This window comes from Macaca thibetana, chromosome 7 (assembly GCF_024542745.1).
Source record: "Macaca thibetana thibetana isolate TM-01 chromosome 7, ASM2454274v1, whole genome shotgun sequence".
NCBI lineage: Eukaryota > Metazoa > Chordata > Mammalia > Primates > Cercopithecidae > Macaca > Macaca thibetana.
This window is the reverse complement of record NC_065584.1, coordinates 147,253,518-147,272,758: the sequence shown is the minus strand read 5'-3', so window position 1 is coordinate 147,272,758 and position 19,241 is coordinate 147,253,518. Positions and strand designations below refer to the sequence as shown.

At 44.2% G+C, this 19,241-nt stretch overlaps 1 pseudogene; it reads right to left on the bottom strand.

Moving 5' to 3' along the window:
• The window catches only part of LOC126959299 (Y-box-binding protein 1-like), a 90,504-nt pseudogene extending 72,147 nt beyond the window's left edge, over nt 1–18,357 (bottom strand).
• Between the last annotated feature and the right edge of the window lie 884 nt (nt 18,358–19,241).

Here is a 19,241-nt window from a genome sequence, read left to right as displayed (position 1 = left end):
AGGCTTTTATCTGTGTGTGGTGGGAAAGGAGAGATCTTGACTTCCCTTGAGTCTGCCATCCCAACTTCTCCCCCAGTACCAGATTCCCTTTCATGAGAGTGATTTGCTCTTTGAACCAAGTTTCATCAACAGACAAGTTTGCCAAGACAAACTTTACCTGGGAGGAACTCCCCTGAAAGCCTGGTGTTCAGAGCATGTGTCGTCTGGCAAATGAATGCTCAAGGGCTAAAAACTAAATGGAAAACGACTTCTGTTAACAAGTTTGTCAGCCTAAATAACAGACACTGAGAGGAAATTCGGGAACAGGTATTGCAATGGAATATGCTTCCCATAGTAAACTGTGACATTCACAGAGGTAAAGGAAGACAAAGGTTTTTAAAGGAAAAAAATGAGGAGGATGACGTAATTGTTTTGAGATAATTATCCTTGCCTGCGAAGACCAATAACAAAGGTGGTGTCATTCCCAGGTTGCACAGGCAGTTGCTGGGCAGTTGTCCTCCCGGAAGTGTTTTTGTGTAAGGTTGTGATGGTCTTTGAGCGAGGCTGTGATTTTTGCAGTCTTTTGTGATAGTTCTTGTTATCAGGCATTTGTGCATGAGAACCCTTCTTCATGGCCTTCCCGGTTGTATTTGTCAGGTTTTTTAATACAAGTGACTCCACTTTGATTCTGACAACTTTCACAAGTTACAAAAAAAAAAAAAAAAAAAAAAAAAAGGCTGGAAGCAAAACTGGATTTTTGATATGCTCGAAAATACGGAATCCAGAGGCTGGGTGAAGTGGTGTATGCCTGTAATCCCAGCTTCTCGGGGGGCTGAGGCAGGAGGATTCCTGTAGCCCAGGAGTTCAAGACTAGCCTGAGCAACATAGAGAGAGAGACCCCCATCTCAAAAAGAAAAAACTGGAATCTGAACATCACATCAAAAATAAAAATGCTTAACAAAAGAAAGGATATAAGGAAATATTCCAAAATGTACTCAGGCTGGGAGGTGTAATGGGATGAGAATGAGCTTTGGAGTCAGGCCACCTGCTTCCCTGGGAGCTCTGAGCAAACCATTGTATGTCATTAAGCCTCAGTGTCTTCATCTGAAAACAAATAAGGCTTCTCCCCATGAGAGTTCTTGCAAGGATTAAATAAGGTGATGTATGTCAAGTTCTAACGTGGTACTAGTCATGCAAAACTCTTGTTGGACTACTGTTCTGCATCTTCTAAATTTTCAAGATGTGGATTTTAACTTCATAAAGGGAAACATTAAGCTTAAAATCATTACAGCAACAATATGGTTCATGTTATAGGGACATTTCACGCAAAGAAATATTACCCAGATTAGATGTCGCATCTGGAGTAGGACGACTTCTAAGGACATCCTGAAGCTTTAGTAAGATCTAGCCTAAAAATGCGATCATTTTGTCCTGCCAATAACAGAAGCTGGGACCTTAATCTGCCTTTTTAGTGAGCAGGTTCCCTGTCTCAGTCACTGGACTCCTCCAGGCAGCACATCTCCAGGATGCTATTGCCTCCCACGGTGATGCAAGGAACTTTGCTTTCTGCTTTGAAATATGCCCCCGAAGGCCAAATGCCTCTAAGAAATGAGAGTCCCACCATATCCTCTGAAATGGCAACATTCCTCTCATCAAACATTTTTATTAGCATCCTTTTGTAACCCATTAAGTCCTTAACAGCAGCTTTGAGGAGTCACACCTGTTTTTCATCAGGCTTGCAACCGTAAGCCAGCACAAACATGTGTGATAAGTTGATGCTCAAATACCATGACACACTCCTTGGATTTACTAGCATTTAATAAATGAAGGAGAAAGCTTTGCCTTTTATAGCCCTGAGCCTCCCAGGCCTAAAGCAGATGGAGCGGTTGCCTCCTGCAAAGCATTCATTGCTCACTGCTTCCAAATCCAAGGAACAGGCATCTCGGATCATTGTGCTGTGAGGGCAGGAGGACCCTTCTTTTGGAAAGCGGTAAGTCCAGTGTTCTCAACCCCGACCATTGCTCAGCATCAAATGGGGAGCTTTTGAAAAATACCCAGGCCTAGGTACCAGTCCCAGAGATTCAGATGTAGTTGGTGTGGGGGGAACTCTAGTAGCCTGAATTTTTAGCAGCTTCCCCAGAAGTCTCCCATCCATAGGCAAGACTGATATCTGCTAAAAATGATTTGGACCACAGGCAGTCTAGGGCAGTGGGAAGAACCTGGACTTTGGAGATAAGAAATAATGGATTTAGATTCAATGTCTGGGAAGGATAAGCTGTGTTATTTTAGACAAATTTCTTAAATTCTTTGAGTCTTAGTTTCTTGACTTGAAAAATGAGGTTAACAATATTTATCTCATAGGCAAATAAATGGGAGTTTGTTATGTAGATTCCCCTGGTGCCATCTTCAGACTGATAAGGATTTAAAGTTATCCTCAATAATCAACCTTTATCTTTCTCGCTAGAGAGGGGAGGAGAGACACCTCATAAACTTACGTCCTGCTTTTAGGGTTTTAGGCACATTTTAGGGGAGGGCAGAGAGCTTTTCTTGTATCTGCTCTTTCTCAGTTGCCTTCAGCTCAGAACAGTCCTCATGCCAAAGTGGCATATTTTGGGGTGGCATCTATAGGCGTCTCCTATACAAATCGAGACAGAGTGGTATGCGTGAATGGAATGAGAAGAAAGCCTAGCCATAGACCCACGCAAGTGTGGTCAATTGACAAAGATGTAATGGCAAATCAATGAAGAAAGGATAGTCTTTTCAACAAATTGTGCTGGGATAATGGGATATCCATATGCACAAGTAACAACAAAAAATCTTGACCCTTGACCCATACCCTAGGTACCTAATTTTGTACCTTGTACAAAAATTAAAATGCATCATAGACCTAAATGTCAAACCTAAAACAATAAAACTATTGGAAGAAAGCTTAGGAGAGAAAATCTTTGTGATGTTGAGTTAGGCAAAAATTTCTTAGATACAACAATATCAAAAGCATAATCCATAAAAGAAAAATTGATGAATCAGAGTTCATCAAAATTAAAGCCACTTGCTCTGTAAATGACACTGCTAAGTAAATGAAAAGACAAGCCACAGACTAGGATAACGTATTTGCAAAGGATATATTTGATAAATAACTTAAATTCAGAATATATAAAGAATCCTCAAAACTCAGTAACAAACAACCTAACTAAAAACACGGATAACAGATTTGTACAGGCGGCTCACCAAAGAACATATATAGATGGCAATTAAGCATAGAAAATATCCTCAGCTTCATTAGTTATTAGGAAAATGTAAAATAAAACCATCACACACCTATTAGAATGGCTAAAACAATTTTTTTAGATGATAATATCAAGTCCTGGTGAAGATGGAGAGCAACCACACCTCTCACACATTACTGGTGGGAGGGAAAAGTTCGGTGAAAAAGTCTAATAGGGTATCTCTGGATTGAAGAACTATAGTACCTTGTTTTCTGTGTAGATGGGCTTGATCCAAAGGCAGGAGTGGAAAGTGAGTGGCGATTCGTCCCGAGGTCAACCACAAAGTTAACTGTGTTGAGAAAATCAGACCGGTGGTTTCAAATCCAGGTCAGTGGACCCCTGAGGATTTATCTGAAAAGGTAGTGAGTGGAACTATGGAGTTATTTTTCACATTTCAAGAAAAAGCTTAAGGAAAATCATGTTTTACCTGAGATAAGGTTCTCTTGGCAGACTGAGTAAAATCTCATGTTCTTTTCCTTTTGGCTGGAATTTATTTTCTGCTGATTATATCTATTTCATAGAGAATTTTTTTAAAGCCAACATGCAAGTTGGTGGATAAAAATATTTCATAGGAAGAGGCCCAGCAGGAAAAGTTATAGAATGGGGTTTTTGGTGATGAAAAGTTCGTGACTGGCCAAACTAAGCCATGCATTTGAGGGTGATGAAGGAACACTCTCCTTTAGCAAGGTCTGTGTAAGTTTTTACTTGTCCAAGATCGCTTAGGGGTTGTTGTAGCTGATGTTAGGGAACCCTCCCCCCGCCCCTCAGGTCTCTTCAGGTCTGTAGGAGCTCCAAATGGACCTGTGTGTAATTTGGAGACTGGCAGAAATATAAACCGTTGAGTCTGATTCAGCACCACCACGCATCACTCTTTTTTTTTTTCTTTCTTTTTGAGGTGGAGTCTCGCTCTGTCGCCAGGCTGGAGTGCAGTGGCGCTATCTCAGCTCACTGCAACATCTATCTACTGGGTTCAAGTGATTCTCCTGCCTCAGCCTCCTGAGTAGCTGGGACTACATGTGCGTGCCACCAGGTCCAGCTAATTTTTGTATTTTTAGTAGAGATGGGGTTTCACCATGTTGGCCAGGATGGTCTTGATCTCTTAACCTCGTGATTCACCTGCTTTGGCCTCCCAAAGTGCTGGGATTAAAGGTGTGAGCCACTGTGCCTGGCCAGGACACTCTTAATGAAAAGAAGTACATTTCCAGGGCCGAAACTGAGCCTCCTTATTGACATTAGCACATCAGTTTTATGATTGTTCATCATAACAACACATTAGGGTTTTGCACCCAAGAACACTCGAAAAAGTGACAGCAAGCCCTGGCTGAGGTTGGAAGATGTAGGAGGTTGTAACAGCAACCTTAGACGCACCTGTACGCAAGCAAATTAACATGCCCTCTCCTTCTCGGCTTGTGCAGAGCTCAAGGGAGCTTAACGGGATTAGGAGCAAATACCTTGTTATTTTTAACATTGCTCAACTCTCTTGTAAATCTCTCCATTGTCCCTGCCAGTAACCCCTTCCTAAAGGGAGGCATCCAACCTCAGAGACATAACAGGCAGAACTGGCAATAATTCATTCGAGGTCTTACCTAGTAGGGGCCCATGGAGTTTTGTAACTAAAAAAGAGATTCATAATGTGGGAGAAAGTTTATGGGCCTTGAAGTTAGATAGACCTAGATTTGAATTCTGATTCTGCAGCTTATGAGTCTTGGTCAAGTTATCTTGACCCTTTAAACCTCAGTTTCCTTTAAAATGAGGATGTTATCTACCTCATAAAATTACTGTAAAGATTAGCAATAATAAAGGGAGAGTCCCTGACATGGAGTCATGGAAGTTATCACCTGGTAGATGCTTAATAAATGTTGGCTACACACACACACGTGCATGCACACACACTCACCTATATATATATATGCACATATATATATACACACACACATTTAAAACTTAATTACTAGATAATTAGAGGAAAAATAAGATGTACACTCTTTCACTTCTGAATGTTTCTGAAATTCGGTTGTGTCTTTTAATTGATGTCAACCCAAATTTACTAGCAGCAAATAGAGGAGTGAGTTGTGACATGGTTGTCATCACTGAGCTATGAAAACTTAGCTAAATCTTTCCAAAGAGATTGTGGAATTGAGAGCTGGGAGAGGCTTCTGTGGTTAATTTGTGCCCTGTGAAAGATTATCACTAGATACTGCACATTCATCTGTCAAAAGTATCTGGGTGACTTTCAAATTTCCAGTGATGTGTGATTCAATTGCAGAGAAAATGAAACCATGAGTTTAACCAAATAAGAAATGCATGCAAAACCTGGCATATTAACTGTCTCTACTAAGTCTGCTCAAGAGGTCGAGTTCACGGGTACAGGTTCCGTAAGTCTACATTTCTATGACAGTATTTGCCTCAACAGGGAAGTCTTCAGACTGTAAATGTGAAGGAAATTTAGAATTGATGGTGATATTAAAGAAGAAAATGCTGTATGATTATATAGATAAATGTGCATGATATGGTTTGGCTCTGTGTCCCCACCCAAATCTCATCTTGAATTGTAACCCCCACGTTTCGGGGGAGGGACGTGGTGGGAGGTGACCAGATCGTGGAGGCAGTTTCCCCATGCTGTTCTCATGATAGTGGCGGAGTTCTCAGAGATCTGATGGTTTTTAAAGTGGCAGTTTCCCCCGCGTGCTGTCTCCTTCCTGCTGCCATGTACAACATGCCTGACATGCCTTGCTTCCCCTTCGACTTCTGCCACAATTGTAAGTTTCCCGCAGAACTGTGAGTCAATTAAACCACTTTCCTTTATAAGTTACCCAGTCTCAGGCAGTTCTTTATAGCAGTGTGAAAATGGACTGATACAGTACAGTATCGTTTGTTTTTAAAAAAGTGTTTAATTTGATATTTTTTTCCAGTAAATCTATATTAAGCTGATGCTGCATCTTATAACTGATGGCATCTTATAACACATTAAATACGGTCACACTAAACCACCTCTCCCATCCCTGGCTAGTACCACCTGTGCTCATGTTGATGTATTCTGTGACATTAGCTGACTAGGCTGATTCAAAATTAGCAGTGGCAGGCAATCTGTGTGGCCAATGAACACTCAGCCACATTAATGATTAGGAAAACAAAAATCAAGAAAGAAATGAAAGACCATTTCATTTGGCCAAAAAACTGTCAAGGTGTAATAATTCCTTTGGAGAACAGTTTGATATTTTCTCATGAGGTTGAACATCCACATACTCTATGACCTAGAAATTCCAGCCCAAAACAAGAGTCTCTGCATTTGCACACCAAGAATCACGTACAAGGAAGCGGCTGGTTCCGTTTGCAACTCATACAATCTCACAAATACTTTTCTCCAAGCAGTCCCCTGTACTTCAGTATTTAGCAGAAATGCTTTATGCAAACTCCCTATTTTGTCACACAGGATATTAAAAAGACATGCATTCAAGGGTTGAAACTGACTAAAATTAATAACTTTTACTGCTTCGTCAAGATACAATCTTGAGTGAAATTGGAAAATTTGTAGTGAGGATGTATGGGAGTGAATAATTCAATGACTATTAGTTTTGTTTAGTGCTATTGTTTGATCTGCGTTAAGTCACCTGCAGTTTTACCTACCATTGCTTTTGTACATCAATGTGGAAAAGCAAATAATATCTTAGAATTATTATGAAAATAGGTTTCATTTTGCAGCTTCCTTGAAAGGATCACAGGGACCCACGGGGCAGACCAGGCTCCAAGAATGCAGCTGTACTACAACAGTATTCCAATATATGAATATATTATAGTTTATTCTAGTGTTGTTGCACATTTGGGTAGCTTCCAGTTTCAGGTTATTACATACAGTGTGTAGCAAGGTTTTAGAATATATTCTTCTCCCTGCCACATAAAAGTGTACTTAACCCAGCACCTGGCATACACTAGGCATTTAATAAATTGCAATCGTGGAAATTCCTTTACAGAGGAGTCCTCATTATGCTCGGTTTAGGATTCCCCTGCCTCTACCTCGTACTGTACACAGTGGGATCTCTATACAGATGATAACAAGATATTTTCTCAAAAAGCCATAGAAAGAAATGAATTAGTTATTAAGAAAGGCAGAAACTGGAAAAGTAACTTCTGCCCTTCTCCCAACCTGGGACCCTGGGATGGCTCCAACCCCCGGCTGTTACTCAACTTTTCCATGACTTAGGAGGAGTAAAACCCCTGGGAGAACAGATGCTTCCTCCTGACAACTGCTGCCCAATCCCCAAAGTCAGCAGCTCTCTAGCCACTGCAAGTCTGCATGGAGAAAAGCTGGATGTCTGTCCCTAAGGCGTCCAGGCCTCCCTTCCCCAGACACCAGGACCCAGAAAGGCCTGCTCCCTGCCCTCTGGCAGCCAGATGCGGGGGTTGGGATTCATGTTTCTGTCATTTGAAACTTCGACCCTTGGAGGAAAGATGACAAGATGCAGGGACAGTTGAAAGGTGACCTCGGGCAATGGCAGGTGTTTCTGGGATGTGTGCTTGACCTGCTGGCTGCTGTCTAGCCTCTCTTGGTTCCTATCTATTTTCCAAGCCCCACTTCTCCAAAAAGTTCTGCTGATTCTGGAACACCTCAACATCCTCCCTATAGATTTCTTCTTAGCTTACATAGGCCCACTGGTTTCTGTTACTTGCACCCAATGACCGTGACTCATTCTGCACCTTCATCAGAAGCCTATTCTGAGAATCTGCTCTCAGGAGTGGACAAGGGTCAGGCCTGCCACCCAGGGAGCCACATTAGGAGTTATTAACATGTTGGGGCAGCCCTTTGACCCTTCCTTTTAGCCCTTATCTTCCCATTCGCCTCTCCAGGCCTCCCCAGACAGGCTGTCAGCCTTCTAAGCAGGCAGTACCCATGGCAGGCTATGGTGGCATCATGCCCTCACAGCCTCTGCTCCCACCGCATTAGTCATGACCACCCCCACTCTCCCAGCACCATGTCCTTGCCTCCATGAAGGACAGATCACGTTCTCTTGCAGCTGTTTGTTTACTCACCTGCGGTCCCACCTGCTTCTGATCACCTTAGGCCTGTGAGCCATCAGCCCCTGATTCACAAACGGTGACGCAGAAAGCAGTTTACACCTTTGCCAACCCCAGCACCCCAAATAGCCAAGAGTGAAGGATAAAAGGTGCTGTTCTCACACTGCCACAGGAGCCTGAGGGCTGAGTACACAGGTCTACAGAGAGGAGTTGCTGTCACGGGGAAGGTTGGCCTTCACAGCACAGAGCTGAGCCATTTGCTTGGTAGAGCGTCCTCTCCTTCGTTTCCCGAGGACTTTTCCTAGCAGGGCACTGGGAGGAGCTGGCCCCCAAAGGAAGGCTGGAGTCACCCACCAGCTCTCTGTCCGGTCCGAGAGAGCAGCTCCAGCAGCCGCTTAGAGGAATCTCTCCGGACACAGATGTGTGAGGTCCCTCTTTACTAGAGGCAAGAATCTCTGAGCGCGCATGTGAGTGCTTCTCCACCCCAAGTCCGCTTCAGAACCCTGTAACTGCTGGGACAGCCAGCCAACCCTGAGAGGCGAGATCATGACTTTGGTTGGAGGGTCCTCTGTGCTGCTCCATGACACTCATGTATGAGGTCTTTCCTGACAGCGCAACTCAATGTGGAGCCCAGTGTCTTCAGCCAGGCTGCACGAGCTTCCTTCCCTGCACACCACTCCTCTGGGAAGAGAGTCAGAGGAGATGGCACCTGGATCAAGCCGGAGTTCCACTGCTGAGGCCTCATGTGGCTCCCTCTGACTGCCTGACCCGCTCTGCCCCCTGCTTTGGGCCCCATTTGTCCAGCAACATCCTGTTAAGTGCTAAGGCTTGCCCTCCACCACTGCAGGATTGGGGGCGGGGAGCCTTGGAGGTCATCCAGGCCTGTGCCTGTAGGACCACCTCAGCATTGACCACTGGTGTGGGCAAACCGCTACTCCCCACAGGTGGCTTTACCGAGACAAGGGCTAACCTCACTTAGGTCCCAAAAGTGAGGTTAGCCCTCTTTCTCATCATGACCCAAGCCCAGGAAGGTAGGATGCAGGGCCTATTACATTATGGCTAGAAAGTTGGAGGGTTTCTTTCACCTGGGCATGTTGGTAAATAACCTGCTGAGTGGCCACGGTCACATCCCAAGAAGGATCCCAAAGATGAGTTTCACCCACCAATGCTCCTGAGATGGCCAAAGGCAGGCTCCTTACCCCAGAAACCAGGCACAGGAGGCATAGGGAGAGAGAGATTGGAGTGTTAAATTTAAATCTCTCCATTTAAGTTTACATTTAATATTTAATTTAGGAAAGAAAAGTAAAATTAAACAGATTGCTCCGCTGATTGAAACTCCTGATTTGTATGTTTCTAAGCTCAGAGAATGATCCCTCGAGGACTCATGGCTGGTGGCCACCCATGATGAGACAAAGGCAAGAAACGGGCCCTGGGCTCACTGCACTTCTGGCCCCAGTGCCCTGCACCGTTCCTGCTCTGCTCCTCACCCCAAAAATGCCAGACAGCAGAGGGAACCCTGGGCTGAGACGGAGAGACCTGGGACCTAGTGCCAGCTCTCCCATGGAGTGACCTTAGACACCCCCTTTCACCCACCAAGCCTCAGCTTCCTCATCTATAAAGAAGGACAATGGGCTGTCACTTGCAAACCCTGTAAAGTTTTTATAAAGCTCCAGCAAGACGGGGCATGAGAAGCGTGCCGTGGGAAGAACCTTACAATGCGAGCTATTGTTAGTGTTATTTTCGCTCACAGAGTGTGGACATCCCTGCCTGGGAGGTGGCATGAGGAGTATGCCAGGCTGGCAGGGAATGCGGTGGCCACAGGGGACCTGGCAGTGGCCTGTGATTCTGGACAGCGTGCCCAGCAGCTAGGTGTCTAAATAAGCAAACGCAGACCTCCCTGAGGGTGTGGACAGTCATGCACCCCACAGAGGGTCTGAGTGGGTAGCTATGGACACCCCAGGTTTCTGGGCCAGCTGTTCCTCCAGCCTGTCTTGGAGCTGGAAGCAGAATAGCGACCAGAGTCTGGAGTCAGGGTTGGGGTGGGGGCTGCTGCGAATCTGCCTTGAGCGTTTGCTGTGGGAATGCCGGTGGCCACATGCTTTCTGCCATTGCCTGCCTGGCTGGGTAAAACTGAGCTTCTGTGCCTTTAAAATTGTTTGACATCCTTAAGATTGGAAACAGAGCTCCCCAGTGGAAGACCAGCAGTAGCTATGGAATGCTGTTCTAATATAAAACTTGCTCTCAGTGGATTTAAACTGATACTCCCACTGGCAGGCTTTGGAACGAAATCACCTATTATGGTCCTGGAAAAGGCCCCAGATTCTCTGGGCTGATCCTTTGCCCATGTGGGTTAGCGAGAATAGAGCTGTTTTCCCTCTCAGGCTATGCAGCCCCATCTCCCACCCTCGGCTGACCAGACGACCCTGAGATTCTAGCCCGGATGCAGGACTGAGAGCTCAGGGCTTGGGGGAGTCCCCGTGGTGTTTTGCTCTAAGACACTCTCTAGCCCAACCCCTTAGGGGTGCCTGGCCAACCACTCGACATCAGCAGATGGCAAAGCCCGTGCTGGCAGCCAGGTCTCCATTCCAGGCTGCCTCCCTCTCCCAGACCATAACATCAAGGATGCGGGCCCATTTCGCAGTGGGGCCAAGCCTGGGTACTCCAGTTTCTCCTCATGGCCAGTCAGCTCCCGAGGGGACAGTTCCTGTTTCCCACTGCGGAGTCCCTCATGACCGCTTGGGGACTCTCCAGCTCCTCCCTCCTGGGTCTGGCCCCTCCATGGTCAAGTCCTTTGTTCCAATGGAGGCTCTGGAGGCAGAGGAGAGCAGGGTGAAATCCTGGTCTGCCACGAAGGGCAAGTTACTTAGGCCTTTCTGATCTTCAGTGTCTTCTCCTGTCAAATGGGAATAGTGATCACACTATTTCAGCGTGAAGAGAATGAAATGAGCTAGACTAGAATCAACAGCCTAGCACGGTGGCTCTCAGTGTGGTCCAGGAGTCCCCAAGACCCTTTCAGGGTAGCTTCGAGGTCAACACTGTTTTCATGAAAATACCAAGATGTTATTTGCCTTTCTACTCTCATTTTCTCACCCTCCTGGTTTCCAAAGGCTACTGGCTCTGGCAGCTGTTGGGATGTGTGCTATGTATTCTTCTTCTTAAAATATTCTCAGTTTCAATTTATAAAATGGTAATGATCCATAAACAGAAGTCTGGGGCCATCAATCATTTTTAAGGGGTCTCAAGACCAAAAACATGGAGAACCACTGGACCAGCACAACACTGGGCACTTAGTAGGTTTTCTTTTCATGGGCTCTGAGCTATCTTCTTTGCCCTGTTTCCCCATTCCTTGATGCAGGGAGTTCCTGTCCTTTGCACCATAAAGGATGCATTTTATTGTTCATTTACTCCCAGTCCTATTCGCTGCACCTGCCCATGTGGAAAGACTCTAACTACCAACTTAATACCTTGGTAGTGGTTTTCCTTTTCTCATGTTGCACGAGCCCGAGTGCCCACAGGCCAGTAGTAGTATTACCTCACTATGCTGATTTCATCCTGGTAAAAAAAAAAAAAAAAAAAATACAAAACAAAAAACAAATACATTGGAGTGTTATGAAGGCTGAGCAGCCTCACGGAAGTTTGTCATGGTCAGACAAAGACCTGTGTGGGCTGGACAGAAATCGGGGTACAAAGGAATGTGGCTTTAGCCTTGGTAGTTTAGGCAAGATCTGCTTTGCTTTGTCTTCAGCCTTTGGAAGGCCACATCCTCAAATGCCTGCTTCAAGATACTGTGTCTTCCCCGAACCTGAGGGTGATCAGTGATCTTGTTACTGTCTGTGCATGTTGTTGTATTAGTTGGGGTTTGGTCAGAAAAACAGAAGCCACTCTAGGTATTTAGAGAAGGAAGAGGTTCAATACAGGGAGCCAGAGGCATTCACAACCTCACAAGGGCAGCAGGAAGAAAGGTCAGAAAGGCCACTTTGAAATCTGAAGTTCAGAGATCCCAGGGCAGTGGCTGTGAATGGTGTCAGCTTCCAGCAGCATCGAAGTGGGGGATTCTCAAGGAGATGCCCCAAACGCCATGCAAAACCCCACAGGAGCTGCTGCTGCTGTCAGCCTGCCTGTCCTGCCTCCCGAACACTGGCTTCTCCTTGTCTTCTGCATCCCCCAAACGAGCGAGTGCCTCTCGCGGGTAGAATCTAACGTGAAGCCTGCCAGCCAGGGAGTCTGGGAAGTGTTGCTTCCAGGCTTCTTGCCCCTCTGGTTTGGGCGATTGCTTAGGTCAGGGAGTTGACACATAGTATCTCTCGTGGTTGCATATCATAGCTAGCCTGTGAAATAATGGTGGTTGTAGGAACAAAGTACATCAATCAGATATACTGTTTATTAGCTTTTTTTTTTTTTTTTGCATTTTCTGTTTTTTGACTATTTCCTCTTAATTTTTTTTTTTTTTTTTTTTTTTTTTTTTTTTTGAGACAGTCTCACCCTGTCACCCAGGTTGGAGTTCAGTGGTGCCATCTCGACTCACTGCAAGCTCCGCCTCCTGGGTTCAAGCAATTCTCCTGCCTCAGCCTCCCAAGTAGCTGGGATTACAGGCACCAGCCACTATGCCCAGCTAATTTTTTGTATTTTTAGTAGAGAGAGGGTTTCACTATGTTGGCCAGGCTGGTCTTGAACTCCTGACCTCCTGATCCACCTGGCTTGGCTTCCCAAAGTGCTGGGATTACAGGCGTGAGCCACCATACCTGACCCTCTCAAATTCTGATAAGGATTCTAGATGTATATTTTGGAGAAAAACAGCTCCTTGAAATATATGTAATTATATGAGTAAAATGATGCAAAATGTCGTGATGATTGTGAATGCTGTTCATATTATGCAAAATATAAGTATTAAATTCACATAGTTTAAAAAATGAGAGGCTAGGCGCAGTGACTCACACCTGTAATCCCGGCAGTTTGGGAGGCTGAGGCAGGAGGATTGCTTTAGGCCAGGAGGTCAAAACCAGCCTGGGCAACATAGCAAGGCCCCATCTCTACAAAAAAGAAATTTTCTAAATTAGGAAACTAGTTAATAAAAATATTAGGAAAAATGCATTATCTCTAGCTGAGAAATAATATTGTCTTTTTTAACTAAGTTTATAGAGTTTAATATTAAGCTTAATAAGAGATTAATAAGAATTTGCATGATAATTCTAATCTTTGTAGAACTATTTTATTCACTAGCATTTAAACATTAATAACTGTAATTTGTAGCTATTTAATTTTTTAGGGCAAACATATTTCAGGAATATATTCTACTTGGAAATTCTTCACATTTTATTAAAGATTAATTAAAAGTAGAATGTCAGTTTTGCCACCAACCTCAACTTTTCACAAGGTGGAAAAAAAATCTAAAATCACGTAAACATGTATGATAAATTATCTTCAATCCAGAAATAATAAAGAATATTAGCCAGGTACAGGGGCTCATAGCTGTAATCCCAGCACTTTGGGAGACCAAGGCAGGCAGATCGTCTGAGCTCGGGAGTTCAAGACCAGTCTGGGCAACACAGTGAGACCCCATCTATACAGAAAATAAAAAACAAAATAGCCGGGCATGGTGACACACACCTGTAGTCCCAGCTATTCAGAATGCTGAGGTGGGAAGTTCACTTGAGTCCAAGAGGTCCAGGGTGCAGTGAGCTGAGATCACACCACTGCACTCCAGCCTGGGTGACAGAGTGAGACCCTGTCTCAAAAAAAGAATATTAAGAATATGAAACGAAGTGCTAGAGGAAAATAAGGGGCTCTAAACACACTTTGATCTTCCTAATCATCAAACTTCATAACAATACATTTTTGTAAAAATGCTTTAAGAAGGTAACTTCTTATACTTTTGATTTCTGGAGACTGAATTTTTAAATTGTCAGGATGATTGCTGTAGACCACCAATCATTTTCATAAGCTTAAGATAAGAAATGTTAAAAAGATTTTCCTAAGTTATTTTATTCATTCCCTATTTCTGCTGTAGCAAAGTAACCACAGATTCAGTGACTTAAAACAACACACATTTATTATCTTACAGTTGTGGAGGTCACAAGTCCAAAACAGGTTTTACTGAGCCCAGAGTTATGAGCATGATTGTGTTTCTTCAGGAGGCTCTAAAGGAAAAATCCATTTCCTTGCCTTTTCAGCTTCTGCAGGCTGCCTGCATTCCTTGGCTTTCAGCTTCTTCCTCCATCTTTAAAGCCAGTTGTAGTATCTTCAAATCAATTCTCCCACCACCACCTGCCTGCACCCCGCTCGCCTCCTTGCTCGCCCCCTTGCTCTTGCTCGCCCTGGCTCACGCTTGCTCTTTCTCTCACCTCTTCTTCTTTTGTCACACCTCCTTCTCTGACTCCATGCTTCTCCCTTCCCCTTATAAAGGCTACGTGATCACATTAGGCTCACTCAGTTAATCCAGAATAATCTCCCCATTTCAAGATCTTAATTACATCTTGAAAATCCCTTTTGCTTAGGGAACACTCATAAACTGTTGGTGGGAGTGTAAATTAATTCAACCATTGTGGAAAGCAGTGTGGTGATTCCTCAAAGAGCTATAAACAGAACTACCATTAGACCCAGCAATCCCATTACTGGGTGTATACCCAGGGGAATGTAAATCATTCTATCATAAAGATACATGCACGTGAATATTCATTGCAGTACTATTCACAATAGCAAATACATGGAATCAACATAAATGTCCATCAATGACAGAATGGATAAAGAAAATGTGGTACATAAACACCATGGAATACTACGCAGCCATAAAAAAAGAACAAGATCATGTCTTTTGTGGGAACATGGATGGAGCTGGAGCCTCTTATCCTTAGCAAACTTACACAGCATCAGAAAACTGAATACTGCATGTTCTCACTTAAAAGTGGGAGCTAAATAATGAGAACATATGGACGCAAAGAGGGGAACCATACACACTGGGTCTACTGGAGAGTGGAGGATGGCAAGAGGGAGAGGAGCAGAAAAAATATTGAGTGAGTACAAGGCTTAGTACCTGGGTGACAAAATAATCTGAACGAAAAACCACTGTGACATGAGTTTGCCTATATAACAAACTTACACATGTACCCCTGAACCTAAAATAAATTAAAAAAAAAAAAAAAAGAAACACTGCAAAATCAAAAAAGAAAATCCCTTTTACCAAGTAAGGTAATATGCTCACAGGCTTGAGTTATTAAAATGTGAACATCTTTGTGGGCTATTCTTCCTATCACAGTTATGAATCACAAAAACGTGTTACTGAAAAACATTTTCCAAAATTACATTGCCTTAAGTCAAAAGGTTAGTGATACCATCAAATGTGCCAGCTAAAAGTGAACAACTACTTAGCAATGTAAAGGTGCAGTATAATAACTGTTGGAAGAATCCGGCAACTGACAGTGCTGTCTGTTTTCCTGTATCATGTCAAAGTTTAACATTTTAATAACTAAAATAAGATTTTCATAGTACAATTATAAAAATTGACATTTAAAAATAAAATTACAGGTTTATTTGTATATCTCAGAAGGTTTTCTGTGATCGTGATATTTAGCTTTTGTTGAATATCTATTTTGATACTTTGGCTTTCAGTTTTAGACAAAAATATATTTTGGATACACTTTTGCTAGGCCTTTCCAATTGATATAGCACAGGGGTAGAGAGATAGTAATGCTACTTTTCTTTCTTTTTTTTTTTTGAAATGGAGTCACGCTCTGTAGCCCAGGCTGGAGTGCAGGGTTGTGATCTTGGCTCACCGCAACCTCTGCCACCTGAGTTCAAGTGATTCTCGTGCCTCAGCCTCCCGAGTAGCTGGGATTACAGGCATGCACCACCGCACCTGGCTAATTTTTGTATTTTTTGTAGAGATGTTGTTTCGCCATGTTGGCCAGGCTGGTCTCAAACTCCTGGCCTCAAGTGATCCACCCACCTTGGCCTCCCAAAATGCTTATTTGTCTTTTATTAAAACATTATACTTTTCTTTATGCTCAAAATAATGGATATATCATACATTGAACTTATTTGAAACTTCCATTGTACATTTTCTGTTATTTGTACACAGATGGCATGAGACTCATTCACTCACCGAGGACAGAGTTATTAACATGGTAGGAGATAAAAAGTCTGTAATTTTAAAAGTTCTCTCTTTTTATAAATGGACTTTCATAGTTTTAATTTTTTTTTTTTTTTTTTTTTTTTTTTTTTTTTTTTGGTGGCTTTCGTGATTTTCTGAGCTAACTTCCTGGAAAGCAGGATTTAAAACCTGGATAACAATATTCCAAGGAATGGCACTATGAGGGGAATTCCTGGTTTTCTGGTGTTCAGCTAACTGACACTGGCCCTCCAGGTCCCTGTTGACGGGCCAAGCTGAGGGCTGCAGGTGCCTCTGTGCATATCCAGGACATGTTCCTCGCTTGAGCAGCCAAGAGGCTAGGCAGAGTCTTATTAGAACAGAAGCCATTTCCTATTTCAATTCATTTCCTTTCTCTCTCTCTCTCTCTCTCTCTCTCTCTTTTTCTTTAGACAGGGTTTTGCTCTGCCACCTAGCCTGGAGTGCAGTGGCACTATCATGGCTCACTGCAGCCTCCAATTCCTGGGTTCAAGCAATCCTCCCGCCTCCGCCTCATGACTAGCTAGGACTATACATGGGTGCCCACCATGCCTGGCTTATTTTATTTTATTTTATTACAGAGATGGGGTCTCACTAGGTTCCCCAGGTTGGTCTCAAACTCCTGGCCTCAACAGATCCTCCAGAAAAGTCTGTGCAGAAGGAGTGGCTTAAGTAATTCATTTGTGTACAGGTTAAGAGTAAGGACCCTATTGGAGAAAGGGATGAGGGAGAAAGTTTAATCCAAGGATCGACTCCAGGGGTAGGGCAAAGGAATAGGGGTTGGTGATAAGGGGCAAGAAGTAAGCAGAGACCAAAAGAAATGCTGAATAAGTGCTTGTGTTAATTTTCTAGGGCTGCCCATAGCATCACAGACTGGGGTGTTTTAGCAATAGAAACTTATTGCCTCACAGTTCTGGAGCCTGGAAGTCCAAGATCAAGGTGTTGACAGAGTCAATTCCTTCTGAGGGTTCTCGGGGAAGGATCTGTTCCCGGCCGCCTCTTTCTTTGACTTGCAGATGGCCGTCTTCAGCTTACATCTTTTCATATCATTCTCCCTCTGTCCGTCTGTCTCCACATTTCCCTTTCTCTGTGCTGGGTACCATTCTAGACCTTTCATGCATATTTGTGCATCTAATTCTCCATATCACTCTGACATAGGTACTATTTCCATTACTCTCTTGCAAAAGGGAGCTAAGGTACAAAGACTGCTAGGTGGCAGAGCAGGATTTGAGCAGCCTGGCTCTTAACCATTTTGTGGTTACCTCCCAAGTGCATGCAATACAGAACTACTGCAGGGCTGAGATGGTGGAAGACAGCCTGGGGCATTACCAGTCATGGCACATGAGCTATTTAGGAAGAAATGATACTTTTACACTTAGACAAAGCACTTCAAAGATTGGGGTGCACCTACAGCCACTGTTTTACTACACAGTGTCTCTTGGCTGGGCCCAGGGGCGCAGGGCTGGAGATTGGAATTAGGTAGCTTCAAATGGATTCTCCTACCTTCAGTTTTCTTTTGCAATAGCACCAGTATTTGTATGTTAGATCCCACGACCACCATTTCATTTCATTCTCAAAAGGAGCCTGATTCAAGAGAATCGAGGCTCAAACGGGTTTAAGAACCTTCCCAAATTCACACAGAGAGGAAGGACAGAGAGGAAGGACAGAGCCAGGACTAGAGGTTGGGTTTCCTGACCACTGACCCACAGCAGCTGCTGCTTCTTGGGACCCTGTGGCTTCCCCAGGGGACATGTCCTTCCCCAGGAGAGTGTGGGCATGAAGGGATTCTTCCCGGGACAGAAAAGCATCCATGTGTTCAGGGAGCTCCTTCCGCTCCTGCTTCTGTGTCTGCTCCTGCTCTGGGAGGGCAGGGTCTCCAGCTCTGTGCTTCCCCAGCATGGAACACAGGGTCTGGCACAGAGAGTCCCGGATAGGCAGGGCTGGAGGGGACCTGGAGATTGCCTTGTTTTTAATCATTGTTAAAGCAGCAGAACATTTTTCCAAATGGAATATACATGGAACCCCAATACAAAAAGCAGATAAAAGCAGCACTGGTGAAACAAGCGTGGGGGTCCAGTCCTAACCTTTAGCCTCCTCTTCATAAGCTCCTGCCCAGGAGGCTCCTGGGAACCTCTTAAAAACCCTAAACTCCAAGGAAATTCAGAGTGAAAACTGCCAACCTCATCCACCTTCTCCACAGCTGGGAAGACTGAGACTCAAGAGTGGGCAGGTGACTTCTCATAGATCCCTAACAAGGGTGTCAGGGCCAGGGTCATGAAGACAGGTGCCCTGACTCTGAGTCCATACTCTTTCCAGTACCCCACCCTTCTATCTTCATAGCAGGTATTCAGTAAATATTTGTTAAACGAATATAAAAACTTTCCCAGAAAGTCTTCCATGATTTATCCCCTGTCCTGACCCCACTTTCTTCACCCTGAGAGCCTTTTTTTTTTTTTTTTTTCCCCCTGAGACAGAGTTTCTCTCTTGTTGCCTAGGCTGGAGTGCAATGGCACAATCTCGGCTAACTGCAACCTCTGCCTCTTGGGTTCAAAGCAATTCTCCTGCCTCAGCCTCCCGAGTAGCTGGGATTACAGGTGCACACCACCATGCTCGGCTAATTTTTGTGATTTTTAGTAGAGACAGCATTTCACCATGTAGGCCAGCCTGGTCTCAAACTCCTGACCTCAGGTGATCCACCCACCTCGGCCTCCCAAAGTGCTGGGATTACAGGCATGAGTCACCACTCCTGGCCCTGGGAGCCTTTTTGATTCCTGAGTTGGTTCCAAGCACAGATCATGTACTCCATCAACATTAGTCACTGCTATCTCTGGTGCGATGATGGTTCTGTTTCTAAGGCCCAT